The sequence below is a fragment of the Dreissena polymorpha genome, chromosome 8 (genome assembly GCF_020536995.1).
Source record: "Dreissena polymorpha isolate Duluth1 chromosome 8, UMN_Dpol_1.0, whole genome shotgun sequence".
NCBI lineage: Eukaryota > Metazoa > Mollusca > Bivalvia > Myida > Dreissenidae > Dreissena > Dreissena polymorpha.
The window spans coordinates 91,687,628-91,708,461 of record NC_068362.1 but is presented as its reverse complement, the minus strand read 5'-3'; the positions used below and the strand labels follow the sequence as shown (position 1 = coordinate 91,708,461).

At 36.0% G+C, this 20,834-nt stretch overlaps 1 protein-coding gene across 1 annotated transcript in view; it reads left to right on the top strand.

Moving 5' to 3' along the window:
* The first annotated feature begins 12,046 nt into the window (after positions 1-12,046).
* Positions 12,047-20,834, top strand: part of LOC127841252 (alpha-1,6-mannosyl-glycoprotein 2-beta-N-acetylglucosaminyltransferase-like) — a 77,026-nt gene continuing 68,238 nt past the window's right edge. The window contains exon 1 of the mRNA XM_052369923.1: positions 12,047-12,192. The gene's annotated coding sequence lies outside the window, so the exon portion shown is untranslated. The remainder of the gene's footprint in view (positions 12,193-20,834) is intronic.

Genomic DNA, 20,834 nt, shown 5'->3' with positions numbered 1-20,834 from the left:
ATCCATCTATTATTTACTGAATGTTTGGGCATATGAACACGAAATGGACAAGAATTGAACTTAAATTCACATTACTTTCATTTCTTAACTGTTTGCTGTTTGTGTCAAGAACGTTATTCATATTAAGTCATATTTTCAAAGTAATATATTATGAGAAAAAAGTCCTAAATCATCGGACAGGAATTGTGTACTTCCAGTTTTTAAAAATTTAAAGAAAGCTCTGCTTAAAAAAAACCGGTTCGAGCATTGAAAGGTGATATAATGACACATTTATTTTTTGTTTTTAGACAAGTTGTACAAAATGTACACCAACTGGGTTTGTTGGGAATTTATTTGCTTAATACATATCAACCCAAATATGGAAAGCTATCGGTTCCTGCTGCACGCTTAGTGCAACGACTATTTGAAAACGTAAAAGTTTGTCTCTGCTTGCCGAGATATGCCGATTCTTTACAATTGTTCATAGACAGAGGTATAAATGCTAACTTTATTTTTGATAGATAGTGTGCTCTACGAAGAGATTTATCTTACTCCCAGTATTTCTCTAATTACAACCAGATCGTCCTAAAAAACCATGCGGTGTTTTAATAGCCTATATGGTTAATTATAAGTATTTATTTTTAATGTTGTACCGTATGTATTATCTCTTTAACGTTAAGCAATTTGAATAATGAAAGACTAGTAGACAAGAATGTATTAATGTTTCTTGGGTTTCATTCTTCTTAAACAAACCAGGCTCGCTCTGGAAAAACGGTGTTTAATACATGTGAGTAAAGAGTCGTATCAAATTAGCCTGATTAAAATGACCAAAAACTACAATTTTCGCCTTAACTGGATTTTCGCTTAAGAAGAGTCGTCCTTTAAATGAAAATAGCATTTAAGCGGAATTTGTCGTCCTTCATAGGCCCACGTGGACTATTTATGCACAAGAATTAAGTCCCGATTTTCCAGAATGAGGCTTATAATAAAAGCTTGCGTTGTATCTATTTTTACAGGTAACTGGTCATGTGCTTTATATTACAGACTTTCGGCAGTTCACATGAGTTTCTCTCCGGATAATATCTTGGGAGTTTGAGTTTACTCATATTTAATTAGTTATTTTATTTTCCAATTTTCATTTATGATTACCAAACACAAACTAAAAGTCTTATTATGTAGAAAAACGAATGAGTATGCAGGTAAGATGAAAGTAATGTCAAAAGACTACATGTAAATTCAAGGAAATCTACCGACTTTATTTGATTTAATTCGCATCGAGTTAAATGTGTTTCATAATAAATATACTTGTATATAGCACATATAACGTTAAACAATACATTAAACGCATCCGATAAATAAGAGCGATATGCCAAGGTACACACAGAAGCTTCTATGCATACATAGTTAGCAGGACATCACAAGTGCCCTTGAAAAGTTACAGATTTTGACTTATTGCTTGCCTTTGACGATTTCAAGTTAGACCTTAAATTCGTCACATCTGGTGTAAGCAACGGCGTTTTTGAATTAATTGTCGATGTTCTTGACCAGCCACCAGTAGTGCTTCTAGACAAAGTTCTAGAAGGGGAGCGTGAGAAGGACCTGTATGGCGACCTCGTCTGTGTAAGAAAATGTCGATTTGATATGGCCCTTACAGAGGGTCGTCTATTGCTTAAGTCGGCAACTGTTTCACTGACAACTTCGTTGCTGTGAGACAGCATATTGCTAGATTCATTTAGAACGCCAACTGGGTTTTGGTGCTGATTCTCGTAGTTGTCATGTTGTTCGCTTATCACTTCAAGGGGTTCAGCTACGTTCCCATTAACCTGTTTTGGAGCGTAGGTCTGCAGGGGCGGCAAGGTTAATTCTGTTTGATTTTCTTCGTCCGTTTGATTGCTCTCGTCATTATGATTACAATCGTTGTCATCGTTGTGCAAAGCGATGTAACGTTCTGCTATTGTTTCTTGAGTGAGCTCTAACACTTCAGTGGACGGGCTTATTATCACAAGTGTTTTGTTTTTTTGATATACGGTCCGCACCCCATACTCTTGTCCAATTTTGGTCAACAGAGGCATAATTCCACCGGGTGAGGCCTCGAACTTTTGTACAACGTCTAATGGTATCTTGGTTTGGAACAGTTCTTGGTACTTATCCCACTGAAAAAAACACACAAAACATAAAATCTAGCAGCAAACACAAAATAGCTTATATGCAGGTGTTGAATAAACCATAACTTATTTTGCTAGTGAGATATTGCGATACAACCGCAAAGCCAGATTGGCTGCATCAAGCATGATTTTAACGATGTAAATGTTTTGTAAACATGTCTAGAAATACATTCATGAATGGGAAACTACACTACTATTTGCAATAATAGTATATGCACACCGATTAATTAAATCAAAACAACATAGTTATTTTCGATCCTGTCCACGACACCAAAATAGTTAAACATCTTAGAACACACAGCTTGAAAAGTATTAAAGATAATCTTACATAGTCTCGCGTGGACATATCTTCTCGAGCAACTTGTTGGCGTTCATATTGCAGCTCGGACACTGCTTGCCATACTTTTATTTCGTCTCGTCCAAACACCATCACCTTTTTGTGCTTCTCATCGAATAACAAAACCACCTCTGTTGACGGGCTGTATTCTTGGACTATACTCTTCACTTTTGCGATTTGAGCATCGTCATTGGGAATTAACACTTCCTTTAAAAAGAGGTTGTGAATTTGACCCACAATTTTTTCTACCTCGGACTTCACCATTTCTATGACACGTATACTGCAAAGTATCTCTAGATTCAATGGCATTATACGCGACGGCGTGGCTTTGACAGTGACCGTTTTGACCTTAGAAAGTTTCTGCAGCTCCGAAGAAAACAAATGAGTTATCTTCTTTGCATAATTACCAATAAATTTCCACACTGCGTTCTTGCCCTGCAGACCGCTTATCACACCGTGTTCTGGGGGAGATTTGATAACATATTTGTGAATCAGTGTTTGAACAGCTAGTTCTAAAATATCTGAATGTGGTCCAAAGAGCGTCATGTGTTTTTTCCTCTCGTAGGCAACTTTTAGGCCGTATTCACGCTCGATAGTTGAAATTATAAAGCCTATTCCGTATCTGTTTCGCTCCATCTTTTTCACAATACTTGTCGGAATTTTCATTTCACTTTTTAAGTTTGGATGGTCACCTATTGCACTCTGAAAGAGATAAAGACACTTAGTTATAGTTGAAAAAAGAATGTTTTTGCAAAGTTTAGAATACCTTAAATGATACAACGAATTTTAAATACCACCGGGTTTGATTTTGCATATGTTTGAGTGGTTATGAGATTAAGTAATTAGGTATATACGATGTTTTCAAAAGTGTAAGTCGTTGATAACCCGCATGATCATAATACATTGTTTCATAATAAGTCCATAAAAAAGTCTTCAAAAGAATATTGAATATCACTATATAAAATATCAGAATATTGTTGAATATTTCAAGTTCTACGACTGAAATAGTTCGTATTATTTATACAAGGTACCAACTTTCTTGTATCCACTATTTTGCTGTTCTTTTTTTTGAAAATCAAATGGTCGTTCAATACTCTACATGACTAAGAGATCAAATGCATGCAATTTTCTTTGGTTACTAAAAGTGTACATCTTTTTATAATTTAAAAATCTTTGCGCTGTTAATTGAGTTAACTTTGTCGAAAACCAATACAAAAAACCATACAGACGTACGTAGGAAAATGAAGGCGACACCGACAGTTTCGCCGTACCGGAAGTCTTGTAGCGGCCACAGATGGCCCACTCGTCCAACACCTTTTTGACTGCACTCTCCGTGCGGCCATAAACCACGACCCTCTGTCGCTTGTCGTCCATTATACAGATCACCGTGTAGTCGTACTTATTCTTGCTAACAAGAATATAAATCGTTAAAAATTTAAAACAACAGCAGGTGATTTTCATTATCATCACCACGTGGTCCATTATTTTTGACAAGTGACCAATCAGCCAACACTTGTGACCTCTAACGCAAACGCGTTTAACATAATTACAGTTATATACATGTACTATATTTTTGCAAATAAAAATACTACTTTTAGTATAAAACAAGTGTTAATTCTACTTCGCTGATATTACCGCTGCAAACTATACAGGGTTCAATACTTCAAAGTTGGAAACTAATACGATTATTTTTCAAACTGATTTTGTGAAATCGCATTATATATTCTGATACATTCACGTTTTAATTATTTATTAACTGTTACTACCATGAAAGAGTATCACTAATGTAATCATATACATTTTCCCGTTTGTGAACATTTAGTTAAATCATTTAGTAAAGATCTCAACAACAATAAAAACGTAATTTAAAAAAATCGCTTATACTTATCTTTCTTTTATACTCCTCACCCATATAACTTATATTAGTATTTTGCAAAACCAGCACTTATATGGCTTCAAACTTACCGCTGAATGAACTGCCTGAGACGTACTATTTCTGCATGCGATCCAGCCATGCTTAGCGCCTCCTCGTGAAGATTGTCAATGTCATTCTGCAGTCTATCTACCAGAGTTTTCACTTCAACAACCCGTTCATACCTAGCAGATAATTTACGTATAATGATTGCTTACATTCCAAGAATTCCTATAGCATAATTTATTCCTAGTATGTATATCCCGATAAGATTTATGGAGTTTTTAATTATTTCTAAAACATACACAATATAGAAGGATTATAAGGAGAGACATCCTTGTCTGATAATATACAGGTATTATTTTAGGAAAATGACAAATTGCCAATGTAAGTAAAGTAAATACATAATATCAAATTAAAGCATGATCACTCACGTTAAGCGGTTAATAACGTGTGTGGTCAGTTTTAGCTGCAAAGTTATCACTGCTAACATTTCAATGAAACAAACAAACTGTAATATAGGCAATAATAATAGTACATTCCATATACATTTTTCATGACCAATTACAATATACCCTAATATCTCAGCTCCTACCCAAATGACCTAATCCGATAGGATTAGAGCGGTCACGTGCTCATGGTGAATTTTCCATACACCGCGAGCAATGCCCATACAGTCGAGTAATCGACTAATGGTGTATGGGATATACACCTTCAGTAATTTAATACCATACGAACTTCACGAAATTACTATGAGTGTATATCCCATTCACCATCAGTTACTAACAGTGTAATTATTATTACCATGCACAAATCAACCCCATCATACCCTGCATATATCTCAATCCTCATTGGTGCCACACTGATTTGTACACCCGGTAGTTTGTGGATGGTTTCTAATTCGGTTTTAAACAGATGACTGGCCTTGGATGCATAGTCTCCTTGAAGCTTCCAGACCGCCCGTTTGTTCTCTATCTCGCCGGAAACTACCGATTCTTTCTCATCCTGTGCAAAATACCTGAAATAGTTACGCACATTGATAAGTTGGTGGATTTTACGAACCTTCCTTTAGTCATACAAACATCAAACAAATCTACAATATAACGAACCCTTAGTCTAAATTAGCAGTTTACAAAAGAGCAAATGGTAAAAGCTTTTAGACACGTTTTGCAAAGTTTTTATGGGACTTGTGTTCGTTTTAAAGTGTATTGTAAGTACTGAAGATATCCGTCTCTATATAGGTCAGCGCACTTGATACATGCAGTAATACCTGTAGTTATATATCAATTTATATACGAAAATACAAATTAAAACTGAATCAGAAGAGATTTCAATGTGTGCGAATCTGTACTAAGTGACCTTCGGCTTCACCAGCAGGAGAGAAAGATTTGTATACCATGCGTTCCATTATTTGTGATAAGAAGGTTATTGCCAGTTGATCAGTCATCAATCAAATATACTAGACAAGACATACGCTCAAAACAAACACAAAAAATGAATAAAATATTGGGGTTCAAATTGATTTTAAGGAGCTTAAACTCTCAGACTGGGCCAATAATTATTCAATAAACAGTGAAGGGTAAATAAAAATTAAACTAATAACATCACGAGTAAAATAAAATAGCTGTAAAAGCTGTAGATTATTTAATTCAAAATACAAGGCTTGGTTGTGGATATCTTAAGCGACATAAGAGTGCCAGATGACTATCCGCCATGGTCGCCAAAAAGAATACAGATTACGGAATACGCAACGTATATGAGGCGATCCTAAGTTTAGTTCAAGGTGTGAGAGCAGTCCAATAGGTTGCAGAAGAGTATGGATTCGAACCATAGATCCATAATTCAATCATGTATCATTGTAAGCCACGGAAAAGCATGTGGCGGGTATATATTTACGCAGAACCAACCTTACCTTCGCTGAAGAGTTTCAATGGCCAGCTCCAGTATGTCAGGGTTGGGGCCAACTATGGCGTATATTTTATTTCCTACAAACGAATATGTCGTGGAGAGGCCGAATTCTTTTTCGATTCTAGCCAGTACTGGCGGGATACCCCCGGGAAGGCTCTCGATTTTCTCCACTAAACCATCCGGTATTCTCATCTCACACCGCCTAGACATAGCTCTTGTTTCTTCTTTCTTGGCTACTTTAGAGAAATCCCGTCATTTTAAATATATTTGTTTTTATTAATATGTTCGATTTTTCTTTAATATTTCGTATTTAAACCTATACTGAATGCCTATTTTACGATTCATGTATACATAATTGTATTTATAATTGTTAAAGTCCTAAGTTTTAGATTTCAATTGTGTAGAATGTTAATCGCAATAGTTCCAAACTGGCAACATCACGCAATCTTCCGCGATTTGGTAAGTAGCGAAGTTATGTCGTCGATAGTTACATAGCTGCGTTTAAGTACATTAATTTTCATTTACACATATGATCATAGAAGCTGCAAGTTCAAATGATAAAAGTCCATGTCACGGTTGAAAATTTCATGAAAACGTGTGCATATTAGATACCTTTATATTCTTTATAAAATGACAGTACCTACATACTCATGTAAACTATATTGTCTTGACAAAAATACATTAAATGGAATGGGTGTCAAATAACCCAGTTGTGAAAGTACTCGGACTGCGATATTTAAAATCATTGTTTTATAAGCATATCGAATGTCATTTGAAATAATGGTAAGATTTACATGTTTGGTGACTGTTTTAAGCAGAGAATGTAGTAAGCGGTAGTGGCGGTAAAATGGAAACACGAAACCGTGGTTTATGAAGAATTACTACTTGTATCCCGTTCAAACTAACAAATGCCATCTTTTAGCAATTATATGCTGAAGACACATTATAATGGAGGATAGATAGAAGTGTACAATTTTCTGAAATTTTGTATAGTTGTTTTAATACATGTACAAGGCACAATCCTGTGACGGGGCTGATCATGAAAAGTAAACGGTATTGTTTTCACTTGTTATGTTTTCAGCAATTTAACATCGAAATTGTAATTTTTGTGATAAAAATAACAATATATATTATTAGTGACAATATATTCTGTCCTTGTAGTCAGTATAAATTAAGAACAAACACAGTTTGAGGCATATGAATCTAGATAGTGTGTGTTTTTCGTTGTTTATTATAAAGCTCTTTCAGTTTAGCATTCAATGAAGTTTTGCCTAAAAATACCGCAGAAAACATGCATTATTAATCTACCAGTAGTATTGTTATATCACATATATCTATTAAAGCTGCAAAACACATTATGTATACATTATTTCATGATGCACTTGATTTCTTTTATAATTTTCAAATGATCGAAGTACTGTTTTATGCCATAAATCGGGCGTTTAAACAACGCGTAATAACGCCAGATAACTGAGGGCGGCGATATACAATGAGAGCTTCAGCAGCTTTGTATTCGTGCAGTATCCTATCTGTAAATGGATATCTGATTTAGGTCATCAACTATACAAAGATAAAGCACGAGAAGGATTACAAATAAAAACGTCAAAATGAGAATTTGGAAGTTTTCCGGTGGATCGTATGCATACGTGGTGCATGCAACAAGAACGATCACTCCGGTTCCAATTCAGACACGTATGATAAGTTTTACTTTAAGCCAATTCAAAGCCGGAGTAGGGTATTAGTGAACCTCCTGTCAAACCTAATCCAATATGTATAGAGTCCACTACAGGACGAGATCCAGACGACCTTGGAAAAATGAATGAACCAATATGGTGTGCATGTGACTTGGTGGTCCCACTTGAACAAAGAGAGACAATCAAAAAATGACTTGCTGATTCGGTTATCACGCTGCAAATAAATCCATTAAATATCTGTATAGCGAGTCAACGCAATAGAAATGCTCTCTAAATAGCTAATTTGTCATGTCCGACAACTTATTAGGAAAATATTTCTACTATTGAACCATTTAAACGGTACTGGCTCATTGTTCTCCCATGTGGTATCTTTCTAAACCTCAAAGACTACAACTGCCGGCGTCACAGAGGCTTCATATATATGTATCATTATAATTATAAATTTTGACTCGAACCTGCCGTACTGACTCCCAAAACGAAGTTGGCAAAGAAGGCAGGCAAAGTTTCGGGTTGCTTTAGCGACAGTCTGGGACAATATCGTGAAAGATCGTATCGCGTCTACACCGACATTGAACCTTTGTTGCCTGGTCGGTATCGAATTAATACGAGTGTCCAAATTGTTTAATGTTGTAAATTTTGGACGCTGCGTGCTTCATTCTTGATGGTTTCGGGTTGTTTGTCAAAATCGGAAACCGTTCTGCAGCCCGAAGTGTTTTGCATCTTCCGAAAGCCTTTGCAAGGTTTTCGATGTTTAGTCTACCTTGATCGGGCCCTGCATAGTGCAGAACGACATCAGATAGCAAAGGGATAAGACACCGACTATTACAGACGTTTGCAGATTGGTCAAAATCAGACACGGGACAAGTCGTCGCGAAAAGACACATACAAATCCTGATTGCTAACGTGAAACATTTGGTAGTCTAGTGGACGGAAGGTCTTAAAGGCCTTAATTAACAGAGAATGCTTCTTTATTTTTAGATCATTTTAGTTAAATACAATACTTATTACTTTATATTATGCAATATGCTTGCTGAGGCGTGGGTATTTTTCATAAACATGTTACATTTTAAATATCTTATAAATGTATGATAATGAATTATTTTAAACACACTGGTAATTATTAAACTTTGGTATTTATATGTGTTGCATTTTTTCAAATGTTTTTCGTCGGTTAAGATCAAAATAATTGATTGTGTTGATAGTGCCAAACCGCCATCTTAAAAATAATGGTTCTTCTTGAGCCGTGGATTCTGATCCCAATTTCAAGATATGCCTGCTATAAATGGCCTTAAAAGTGACATTGCGTTCTTAGATATGAACATAAATGTTTTGCGCGGGAAATTTAATGGTGCCCCTGGATCCGCTAGGGCCGTAAATAGGAAGTGGATCCGGGATGTCTAAGTGAGAAGCAGATGCAGCCGTAGCCAATGTCATACTGTTTAGCGGCATACTTAGGACGGAGGATCCCGGTTCATTTAATAGATTCACTTTAGGGTGCTACCAAAATTGTTCGGCGTCTTCATTTTGCATTGACTTTAAATGAAACTACATTGAGTGTTCGGTCGCTTAAAAAAATAGTTTGATTTGATTATATTATTAGTTTTATTATCATGGAAACTAATTTAAAATCAAAATGAAAAACTATTTGATTGCGAAAAGAAAATTTGTGTACTGGTTAACAAGTCAAACAGTACTATAGTTAAATGAAGACGACGATTTGTGGTTAGATCAAAGATCTTTCAATAAACATGTGTATTTATAGGTCTTTGCTTAGATTGAGATCGCCGTGATGTATTGGATATGGTGCCCGTCAAGTGGTCGGAAGGTCACGTGTTCGATCCCCACTGTCGGGGCGTTCTGCAGATTCCACCAAAGATACCAAGTACTGGTTCTACCAAGGCCCAATACTCATTGAATAGTCAAATTGCGTCGATGATCAAACGGAGACCTGCAACTATTTGGAAGAAGAAGAAAGGATTTTACCCTGGCTCAAGAAAGATCTTCACAGGTTGATGAGACGCAAAGCAATGCTCCACAAGAGCGCAAAGGCAAACAACCAATGGGATAACTACAAGCGCCACCAAAAAAACTGCAAGAAAGCACTCAAAAAAGTAGAAATTGAATTAATAAATAACACTATCCAAAGTGGTTTTGAGGAAAACAACACAAAGACCGCCTGGAGATACGTTAAGTCACGACGCCCAGGCAACACAGGCATAGCCTCTCTTAAAAAATGGGTCGACAAGTGAATTATAAAAAAAAGCCCAGATATTAATAGACCATTTTAGCTCTGTTTTCACTAAAGAAGATAAAGACACGTCATTAACTAACCTGAATAATAAACAAGATCTATATCACCATAGTACATGACAGAGGAAGGCGTAAAGAACCTACTCCGGTTTGAATGTTTCCAAACCTAAGGGCCCAGACGATATCCCAAACCTGGTACTAAAGAATTGCGCAGCTGAACTCGCCCTAGCCATTGAATACATTTTCCAGAAATCACTGGACCAAGGGACACTACCAGCTGACTGGCGGAATGCAAACATTGCCCCAGTTTTCAATAAAGGAGATGTCCACCTGGCAGAGAACTATAGACCCGTTTCTTTAACATCGATATCATGTTAACTTCTGGAACACATAATATGCAAACACATTCTTAACCATCTGGAACAAAACAAGATAGTCACTTCACTCAACCACGGATTTAGATATGGCTACTCCTGTGAAACACAACTAATAACAACCATCCATGACCTCCTAACAAACTACAACAAAGGAAGCCAAATAGGCATAGCCATCCTCGATTTTTCGAAAGCATTTGACACCGTCCCAAACGAAAAGTTCTTAAATAAACTTGCCAGTTACGGTATCGATGGACCTCATGATACCTCGCTCCGAGACTTTGTCACAAACCGCCACACGCATGTTGTGCTAGACGGGGAGAATTCAACTTCCGCCAATGTCGACTCAGGAGTGCCTCAAGGAGCCGTCCTCGACCCACTCTTGTTCCTGTGCCACATAAATGACCAATCTATTGCACGACGGTTATATTACATTCATTGTATGTGAGAGCAAGGAACGACAACTCTGTGTGGAGAAATGACCTCACTGCTACAGTCAAGTCACAAGTACGTCTCTTTGCAGACGACTGCTGCCTATTCAGGTCCATACGAAACATTCAAGACCACAGTGCCCTCCAAGACGACCTGAAAGCGCTGAAAATCTGGGCATCTTCATGGGGAATGCGTTTTAACGCCAAGAAATGTAATATTCTGAGCTTTAACAACCGATCATCACACGTCTATGACCTAGATAAGCACATCCTCTAACAAGTAGAAGAAAATCCATACCTAGGCGTTACCATCTCTGCCAATCTAAATTGGGACACATACATCAACAAAATAGTTTTAAAAAGCTAATTGTACCCTAGGATTCATACGAAGAAATCTGAAATACTGGCCAATCACCCATTCTATACATATATGGTGACGTCACTACGTTATTGTCAGTAAGACCGGTGTGTACACAATGACCGATCACCTGCAGAAAAACGGCATACTTAGCTCTAGTCCGATCAACACTTCAGAACAGCTCCATAGTAAGGGACCCTCATCTAGCCAAGCATATTGACAAAATCGAGCGCTTCAAAGTTTACAGGACAGGCGAAAGACGCACCGACTCACCTTCCTGTACAAAGTAGTCGGAGGGAAGGTGCCAGCCTAACCTTGCCATGACATATTAACACAAGCAAGAAATAAACGTAACGTTAAACCAAAAATATTTAATGACTACCAAGCTTCAAACATTCTAGACAAGCAAGTGACTAATAATTCTAAGTGTTTAAAAACTTTCGTGTGTAAAACTGATCAATTTAAAAACTCATTTTTCGCGAGAACTGTGTTAGACTTAGTGACAGTGTTGCATGCGCGACCACCGTTAACGGTTTTAAGACTGCGCTGACAGATCCACAGTTGGATTAATATCTCTCCCGTTGCGACATACGCCCTACAGGCAATGCAACGCATCGATTCAGATTCAGGCCTTGGTCCGTCGATTTCTGCAACCGACGATTCGAGAATTAATAAACTTTACCAAGCAGTTCGTGACTGAGATCTAAAATTAAATGTCAAAATGAAAACAACGCACAATCGTCGCTGCATTCGTCGAAAGATCGATATAGATTACTAAAAAAGGGTACGCATTTTCTTTTTGACTGAATTCATTTTTTCAAACAGCTAAATATTTTGAGGTATCCACAAAGATATATCATGTCTCGTGTATTGATAAACTTTACCAAGCAGTTCGTCACATTGACTTCTCAATCTGTCAAGAAGAAAATGGAGCAAAATTGTTTTTGTATTTGTCAAAAGGTCGATATATAGCCCTAACAAAGAATGAAGTCAATTTCTCCATTGAATTAATTCGATTTGAAATCTGTGCAGGAATCTTCAAAATTGTTAAGTGCAATTATCGTTGAAGTACCTGTAATCGAACAGCACCTATTATCAGACGTTTTGTTTTGGTTCTGTATGCTCATGTGCAAAAGTGCACATGACGTCACATCGATAAACAAATGGTCGTACATGAAGTCTATGACCTACTCTCCAACTTAGTTTGAAACAAATGCGCCGAAAACAGGATAAAGGAATGCATTTATTGTTATTTACATGTACATGGTTTTTTGTGTTTTTTGCTATTACTTTTTGAATGCATTTATCAAAACGTACATTTACACACCAAAAAGCACATTTCTGTTTGCAATTTTGATTGCAGCAGACGCAGAGTTTTTCGGCGAGTCCTGGACACGTGATAGTCATGTGACTTTGTATATACTGAAGTAGTATTTATGAACTGTCTGGTCGCCATTTTGTTTTGTCTGCTAGAGGTGACAATAACCAGGGAATTATTGTATAAATATATGTGTGTTGTAACGCCCTACATGCAAACCCTTGTGTCCCAGTCTCTCCACCTCTCCCTAGAGTCTCCTCCCTTCTCCCTAAATAGCAACCCCAGCTAATTTCTCATCAACATCTGTTTTTAAAGGCAATTGCATATTTGAAAAGAGCTCTTTAAGAGCTTTTTAGAACAGTTTTTCTTTTTAAAATATTTTGACGCTGAATATGAATGCCAAATATAGTGTTTCGTAATCTTTTTCTTCGATTACTGCAGACGCTAAAAAATTCGATCGAGACGACCAGAAAAAATTGCTTCCTGCATGTTTCGCTGTCGTGACCGTTTAAATAATTTGTGGTGAAAGGTTGCTGCAGCCAACTGTTATAAATATAAACATATCTGCTTCGTTCTGTGACTTATTTGAATATGTTTGTTCACGTTCGAACATGCAACTATCAGCAGATACGGTCGAATTATGTTCAATTTGAAATAACATCGGGAAACATGACGTAAGATTTTTTATGCATTTTCTTCATTAAATTGACATATGGACGGTATTTCCCTATATGTAGGCAAATTTTTCCTATAACACAATTTTGAGTGAAAAACAACAACAACATAAACTCATTAAAGGCTGGTTCTAAAAGAGTCACAGGGACAATGTTTTATAAGTATTAAAATACACGGTTGACATAACATGTTTTACAGCTAGGTCCGTGTATTTCAGAAACATCAACAAAAATCTTTGTAATTTATCAGTTAATTTCAGGAAAATACAATACCGTACTAGCCATCGATATGCCCCTTTTAAAATAAGGAAGCGACAATGGATTATATGCATGGCCTTTTTCCGACTGTATGTCATTATATCATTTTGATTATTGTCCCTCTTCAAATGCTATTGCAACGTGGTATACCTTTTCAAAGCCTGCAACATTGTATACCTTTTCACAGCTTTCACTATTTGAAGTTTTACTTCAAACAAATATAAGCAGCAGTAGGTAGCCATGTGTCCCTCACTTCAATGATATGGTATTTTGTGGTCAAAGGTCATATGCAACTTACTCCTATACATTGACCTCATATCGTTTAACCTCAATTTGCTATAGCATTGTTCCGACATGAAATCGTATTGGAAGCTTTAACGGCTGCAAATTCATATAACAGCGCAGAATCTTCATGGAAGAGTTTTTCAATATAAAAATATAAACATTATTTTACTAATTGCATTAGAAGATGTTTAATTAAAACTTACAAGTAATGCGATTCTAGCTTTAGACTTGTGTTCTACATTTTAAAGTTTAAGTGCTGAAACCTAATTTTAGTGCATTTTTATTTGAAAAGTATGTAACTCATAGATATATTATTGCTTGTTTGTACATCTATAGATTCTTTTCTTTGTACATGTATAAGAATTGATTTGAATGTAAACTATAGCTGTTTAAACCTGTATTTCTTGTTAATGCAATAGTTTTCTATCGAAATGTGATTTTTTTTAATTCTTCGCTTCCTCGCTCGAGAATTTTCCTGTTTTCAAGTTTTTTTATTTTTTTTTCGCTCGCCTCTTCAACTTTTTTTCAAAAAAGTTCGTAGACCAACAAATCAGTTTGGAGTGTCCTTATCAGAAAGTCTCTGGGAAGCACATTTTTAACATGTGACTGCATATGACGCAATTAAACTTTTTTTGTTCATGATTTTATTGCATTCAGTCTAACTTTAAATTCGCTCGTTCAATGAAAGCCATGTCTCATTATGCACTGTACTCTTTACACTTCTGAAAAATGGCAAAGGCATATGGTTGTGTTTATGAAATTCTTAAACATATTTATCGTCACAAATGTTTAAGATTTTTTTTTTGGTTAGTGATGTTGTAATTATTTTTGATTATCGGATAAATATGAACTTTATAAAAGCGATAGGTATTCAGAGTTATCAATACGATTCGGTTTATATGGATGAAATGGCAAATCCCCTTTGTCACTGAAATCCACTAATATCAGGGCAAATTGCGGTGAATCACCACAAAATTGCGGGGAATCACCGCGAAGATTATCTTGAACTTGCGCAAAGGCGATGTGACGAATCTAGTGAAATCTCAGTGATTTTCCGTTAAAAAATCAAACTATCCACCGTGACAAGGGTTGGCACAAAAAATCCGCCCCCGGGAAAACCCGCCAGGAAAACCCGGTTTTTCCCACCCCGGGCAATACTCTGAAAGTGGGCAATACTATTTTTTCTTGCAGTTGTAATTGTTTTTTATCATCCTTACTTCACTGCTAGCCTCTATTGTAAAGAAAAAAGAGTTAGCAAATGCTGTAGAATTGTTGGCAATAATATTGAAATAGAAGTAACATATTGTCACTGTATGATATATAAAATTTAACTGCAGACTTCAAAGTGATCATTGAAGAAATACTTCTTTATATTGAAACACAATTAACAGGAATCTGTCACTTACTGTAGCAAACAAAGCATGTTTTCACAGTTTGTGGTAGGGCCCTAATTGGCACAAGTCTGTATATCTTTTATGGCCCTTAATAAACAGTTAGAGGGCCTTTGTCTGGCCCTAATAGGGCCCTTATGTGGCCCAAATAGGTCCTATGTTTATCTAAGTGGCCCAGTGTTATTGTTAGTTGTACAAACTGTGTGAGTGTCATAAATGATGTCAAAAAACTGTGTCAATAATTTAAAACACTAAATTGGGGCATTAGTCTTAATGCAACATGAGATCAACTAAATTATTTGAATGATAACAAAAAGATATATTACATGTATAATCCCTCCTGTCTCTGCCCATTTCCCTTTTCCTTCATAAATACCATTTTGTTACATATCATATCATATTTTTAGAAAAATAATGTGAGTTAATAAAATGTAAATCAGATAAAACACAGATACATGTACCAAGTTATACCCAGTAGCTCCTGGGTTTTGACGCTTGAAAATTACAGAAACCCTTGTTTGACTCGTGAGAAAATTACGTCATGCGTCACATTTGACCCGGGGGAATATATTGACTTGCGTCAACAAGATCAAATGTTTTGAGGACTAAGCGATAATTGGCTTGGGGCGGAGTATCTCTTTTAGTAGACGCTAATCGTTATCGTCCGTTTCCAACCATTGAAGCACAAGTCTGCCCTGAAGGCGGAGCTTGGCCCATTGAGAAATCTAGTAATGACCAATTAAAACACTGCTGGTTCGATGACGCTTAATAAACGTTCCATTATTTATCACAGCGTTTTTTATCAGCTGTTTGCAGAAAAGGCATCTATTAAACCCATCAAAACAGAATGGACTCACCCGCGTCAGTTTTAATAATATTCGATACAAAATAATAACAGCTATATCCACAATACACTGTAATGATTTGAGATGAATGTAAATCTGATGAGTGAGTTTAAGGCGAGGGGAAGGGGGTATTTACTTCTGATTTTTGATGGTAAGCGGATGGCACTGAGCAGTTACATGAGCAGTAACTAACGAAACATATTGTCAACTTTCCGAAACCCGTACCATTCTACGAACGTTGCTTATGTCTGCCATCTATAAATTATCTATAAGCAAAGTAAAGCACGCTAAAATCATATTTATGCCCCCCTTCGAAGAAGAGGGGGTATATTGCTTTGCTCATGTCGGTAGGTCGGTACGTCCACCAGGTGTCGGTACGTCTGTCCACCAGGTGGTTTCCGGATGATAACTCAAGAACGCTTGGGCCTAGGATCATGAAACTTCATAGGTACATTGATCATGACTCGCAGATGACCCCTATTGATTTTGAGGTCACTAGGTCAAAGGTCAAGGTCACGGTGACTCGTAATAGTAAAATAGTTTTTGAATGATAATTCAAGAATGCATACGCGGCCAACAGGGCACACTCTGAACAATATTACTGAAGCAACTGGTCTGTAATCCTAAATCTATAATTATCAGTCCAATGAAACATCATCCTTTTAGTAAAATACAGTGGATCAGTAAAAATATTATCAGAATATGAGATTTTTTGTATATTTTGTATATTAAATATTGTGTTTATGTTTAATTTTGTTGATTAATATAAATATAAGCAGGACAGGGGAGGTAAAACACTACAGGGGAAACAAATGCAATAAGTTTAAATTTATTGTTACAGATTTGCCTCCCTTGTAATATAATTAAATTTTACCAAATGTAAGGCTAACAGCATTTTTGTAATGTGCAAAAGACGTATCTCGACATGGTTTCGGACAGTCATTTTCGGATACAGTATGATTCGTCGATTTTAATTTATTTTTCAACGTTTTTTTAAACATTTTTAAAGAATGACAAATACACATGCGGTGTTACGGATGGTCTAATTGATAAAATTTCGAATTGTACTCACAAGAAATTGCACATAGAAAGACAATAAAAAATAACAATAAGCTAGCTAGGGCTCGAGGTGCTATGCCCTCTATTTCCTTTATCTTACGGTCTCAGACTTTCTGCTTAATTTTCCAGATTTCCAATATGGGACAATTGACACACCTGATATATATTATGTCAGTACCAGTGCGTGTGTTTTTTTCGTATTGATTTCACAATGCTCACAATGTTGGTCACAATGTATGTTTACATTGTGTCTTTTATTGACTGGAATATAAGAAATAAATGTTAAGATATTTGTTATTATGTTGCTTTTTAGCTCACCTGAGCACAACGTGCTCATGGTGAGCTTTTGTGATCGCCTTTTGTCCGTCGTGCGTCGTCCCTCGTGTGCCGTCAACATTTGCCTTGTGAACACTCTTGAGGCCACATTTATTGTCTGATCTTCATGAAATTTGCTCAGAAGATTTGTCCTATTGATGCCTCGACTGAGTTCGAAACTGGGTCATGCTGGGTCAAAAACTAGGTCACTAGGTCAAAAAAAAGAAAAACCTTGTGAACACTGTAGAAGTCACATTTGATGCCCAATCTTCATGTAACTTTGTCAAGATGTTTGTCCAAATGATATGTTGGTTGAGTTCAAAAATGGTTCTGGTTTGTTGAAAAACATGGCCGCCAGGGGCGGGGCAGTATTCCTAATATGGCTTTAGAGAAACCTTGTTAACACTTTAGAAGTCACAATTTTTGCCCAATCATCATGTAACTTGGTCAAAACATTGGTTTCATTGATATCTCGGACGAGTTCCAAAATGGTCTAGATCGGTGTAAAAACATGGCCGCCAGGGAGCGGGGCAGTTTTCCTTATATGGCTATAGTAAAACCTTGTTAACACTCCAGAGGCCACATTTATTGTCCAATCTTCATGAAATTTGGTCAGAAGATTGGTCTGTATGATTTCTTGGATGAGTTCGAAAATGGTTATGTTCGCTTGAAAAACATGGCTGCCAAGGGGCGGGGCATTTATTCTTATATGGCTATATACAAATGTATGGCATTAGTAAAATCTTGTTAACGCTCTAGAGGCCACATTTATTGTCTGATCTTCATGAAACTTGGTCAGAACATTCTTCCCAATAATATCTTGGACGAGTTCGAAAATGATGCCGGTTGGTTGAAAAACATGGCCGCCAGGAGCGGGGCCTTTTTCCTAATATGGCTATAGTAAAACCTTGTTAACACTCTAAAGGCCACATGTATTTTCCGATCTTCATGAAACTTGGCCAGAAGATTTATCCCAATAAGATCTTGTTAGCTCAGGTGAGCAACTTTGGGCCTTTCAGGCCCTCTTGTTTTTTTTATATCCCTGTAAATCTTGATGGATTACTTAATGATGTACTTTGTGTATCGGTTAAGTAATACGTCATTTCCTTGATGGTATGTAAGGAACAAAGCTGACCTATTGCTAATCGTTTTAAAATCACATAGCATAGCAATAACATAGCAATTGTTAATAATTGAATGCAAATACCATAAAATGTGCCTGTTAAAATGGTTAGTGGGTTTTTCCAGTCTAATGCAGACTTTGCTTTCTCTATTTCTATGGCTTGCAATATGTAAAATACTTTATAAAACACAACATAATCAATTTTAATTTAATAGCAAATCAACTTAAAACACTGTATTATGTGAATTAGGAATAAGACATCAATTTGGGAATAAATTGTGTTTTATCAAAAGTGCATAATATGCAGTTTTACATGTTGTATTTAGTAAGTTTGACAAATTATAATTAAAACAGATACATGCATATATAATAGCATCATTTAAATTGATTTTACTTCAAAACTGAATATTTTATTAATTAAACAAAAAATCCTCATGAAATTAAACTGTGTCCATGCCATGCATGGACACAGTTTAAAATTACAGTTTAAATGATAAAAATACAATCATTGTTAATGAAAAAGTTATTGAAAATCGCTTATTGAGCTTGAATGATAGATAATATATTACACAAATAAATGTAGATCATGAAATGAATAGTTGTGTTTGAGAAAATCACCAAAATGATGTCCATTCCCAGTTTGATGTCTTATTCCCAATTCACATAATACAGTGTTGTAATATACAGGGCCTCCGCTGTCGTTCGCCAAATTCGCCGTTGGCGAAAATTTCGCAAATTCGGCGAATAAAATTTTCGGTTGGCGAAAATGCTCGGCGAAACGTTTTTAAAATTCGGCGAATAAAATTCTCGGTTGGCGAAAATGCTCGGCGAAACGTTTTTTGCCTGTCAAATTATACCATCCCAGATATAGTAAACTCTTTAAACCGTCGACTGTGCGTCAATACATCATCGTGTTATTAACCAGAAAATTTGATACGCAGTCTGCAGCAACACCGGTCAGAACCGGTCATCGAAACAAAGGAAACTTGCTGGTGCATTGTGTACTGGCAGTGACGTCACCATCTATGTATAGAACGCTTGCTGGTGTGAAAACAAAAGGTGTTATCGAACATTATGTCAATACCACGGGCCTGGCAAAAGCATTTAACAAAAAACTATTTCTTCACAAAAACACATGAAATCTTGTTTCAACAGAAATTTGAGAGCATTTCTGTTTAATAGTTTCATTATTATAATATTTTGGGAAAGGTAAAGTTTGATTAAGAAACCAACAATTTCGGAAATAAAAAGTATACCATTCATTCGTAGTAATATATTTCGGATATGTTAAAAATTCGGACATTTAAAGATTCGGACATTTATGTGTTGGTTTGTTGTTGATAGTTTGTAAAACTATGTTTTATCATATTTCAGGCAACTAGAATGGATGGTAGCAATTATCTGGGCCTTTCTGTCAAGAAATATGCGTTTAAAACATTCATTTATTTGAGCCTAGAAATCATCCACCACTTACAGAAAATGTTTTAACAACAGAAGCTGTCAAAGCTGATGTATATCATATCCAAATGACCAAATATAACTGTTTAACAATATGAAGTGAGAGGCTTTGAAAATAAAGCATCTTTAGTCTTGATCAACTGTTATGTTTTGCAAATATTGAAATATGTGCTCAAGAATGAATATCTTTAATATAATGAAAATGTGCTTATTTTGTAAACAATGTGAACTGAACATGTGCTTATGATGTATGAATAAACTGATATTCTGTTATGTAGAATAAAAGTATGATTATTACATTGATGTATGTATATCTAGATGTATGTATATCTATAAATGTTTTTTTTTATAAACTGATATTCTGTTATGTACAATATTTTAAAAGGATGATTATAGTAATAAATATATTTAAGCTTCATATTGTAGTTATTTGTGTTCTTACACTCCTAGACTTTCACGAGGCGGTCCCAAATGCTTGGCTAAAACTTAGGCTACAGTTTCTAAAATTTGGCTACAAAAAAATCCAATTGGCTAAAATGTTGGCTAAAGAAATTTTTGAGCCAGGGGAAGCCCTGATATAATGTTTTACTCACAGTATATGAGTACAAGTTTCATGTTTTGATTGTTCAAATACTGTTTAATAGCGTTTGAGATGCCCCCTGAGTGGTTTTGATCACATGATCCGTTATGGCTACAAATG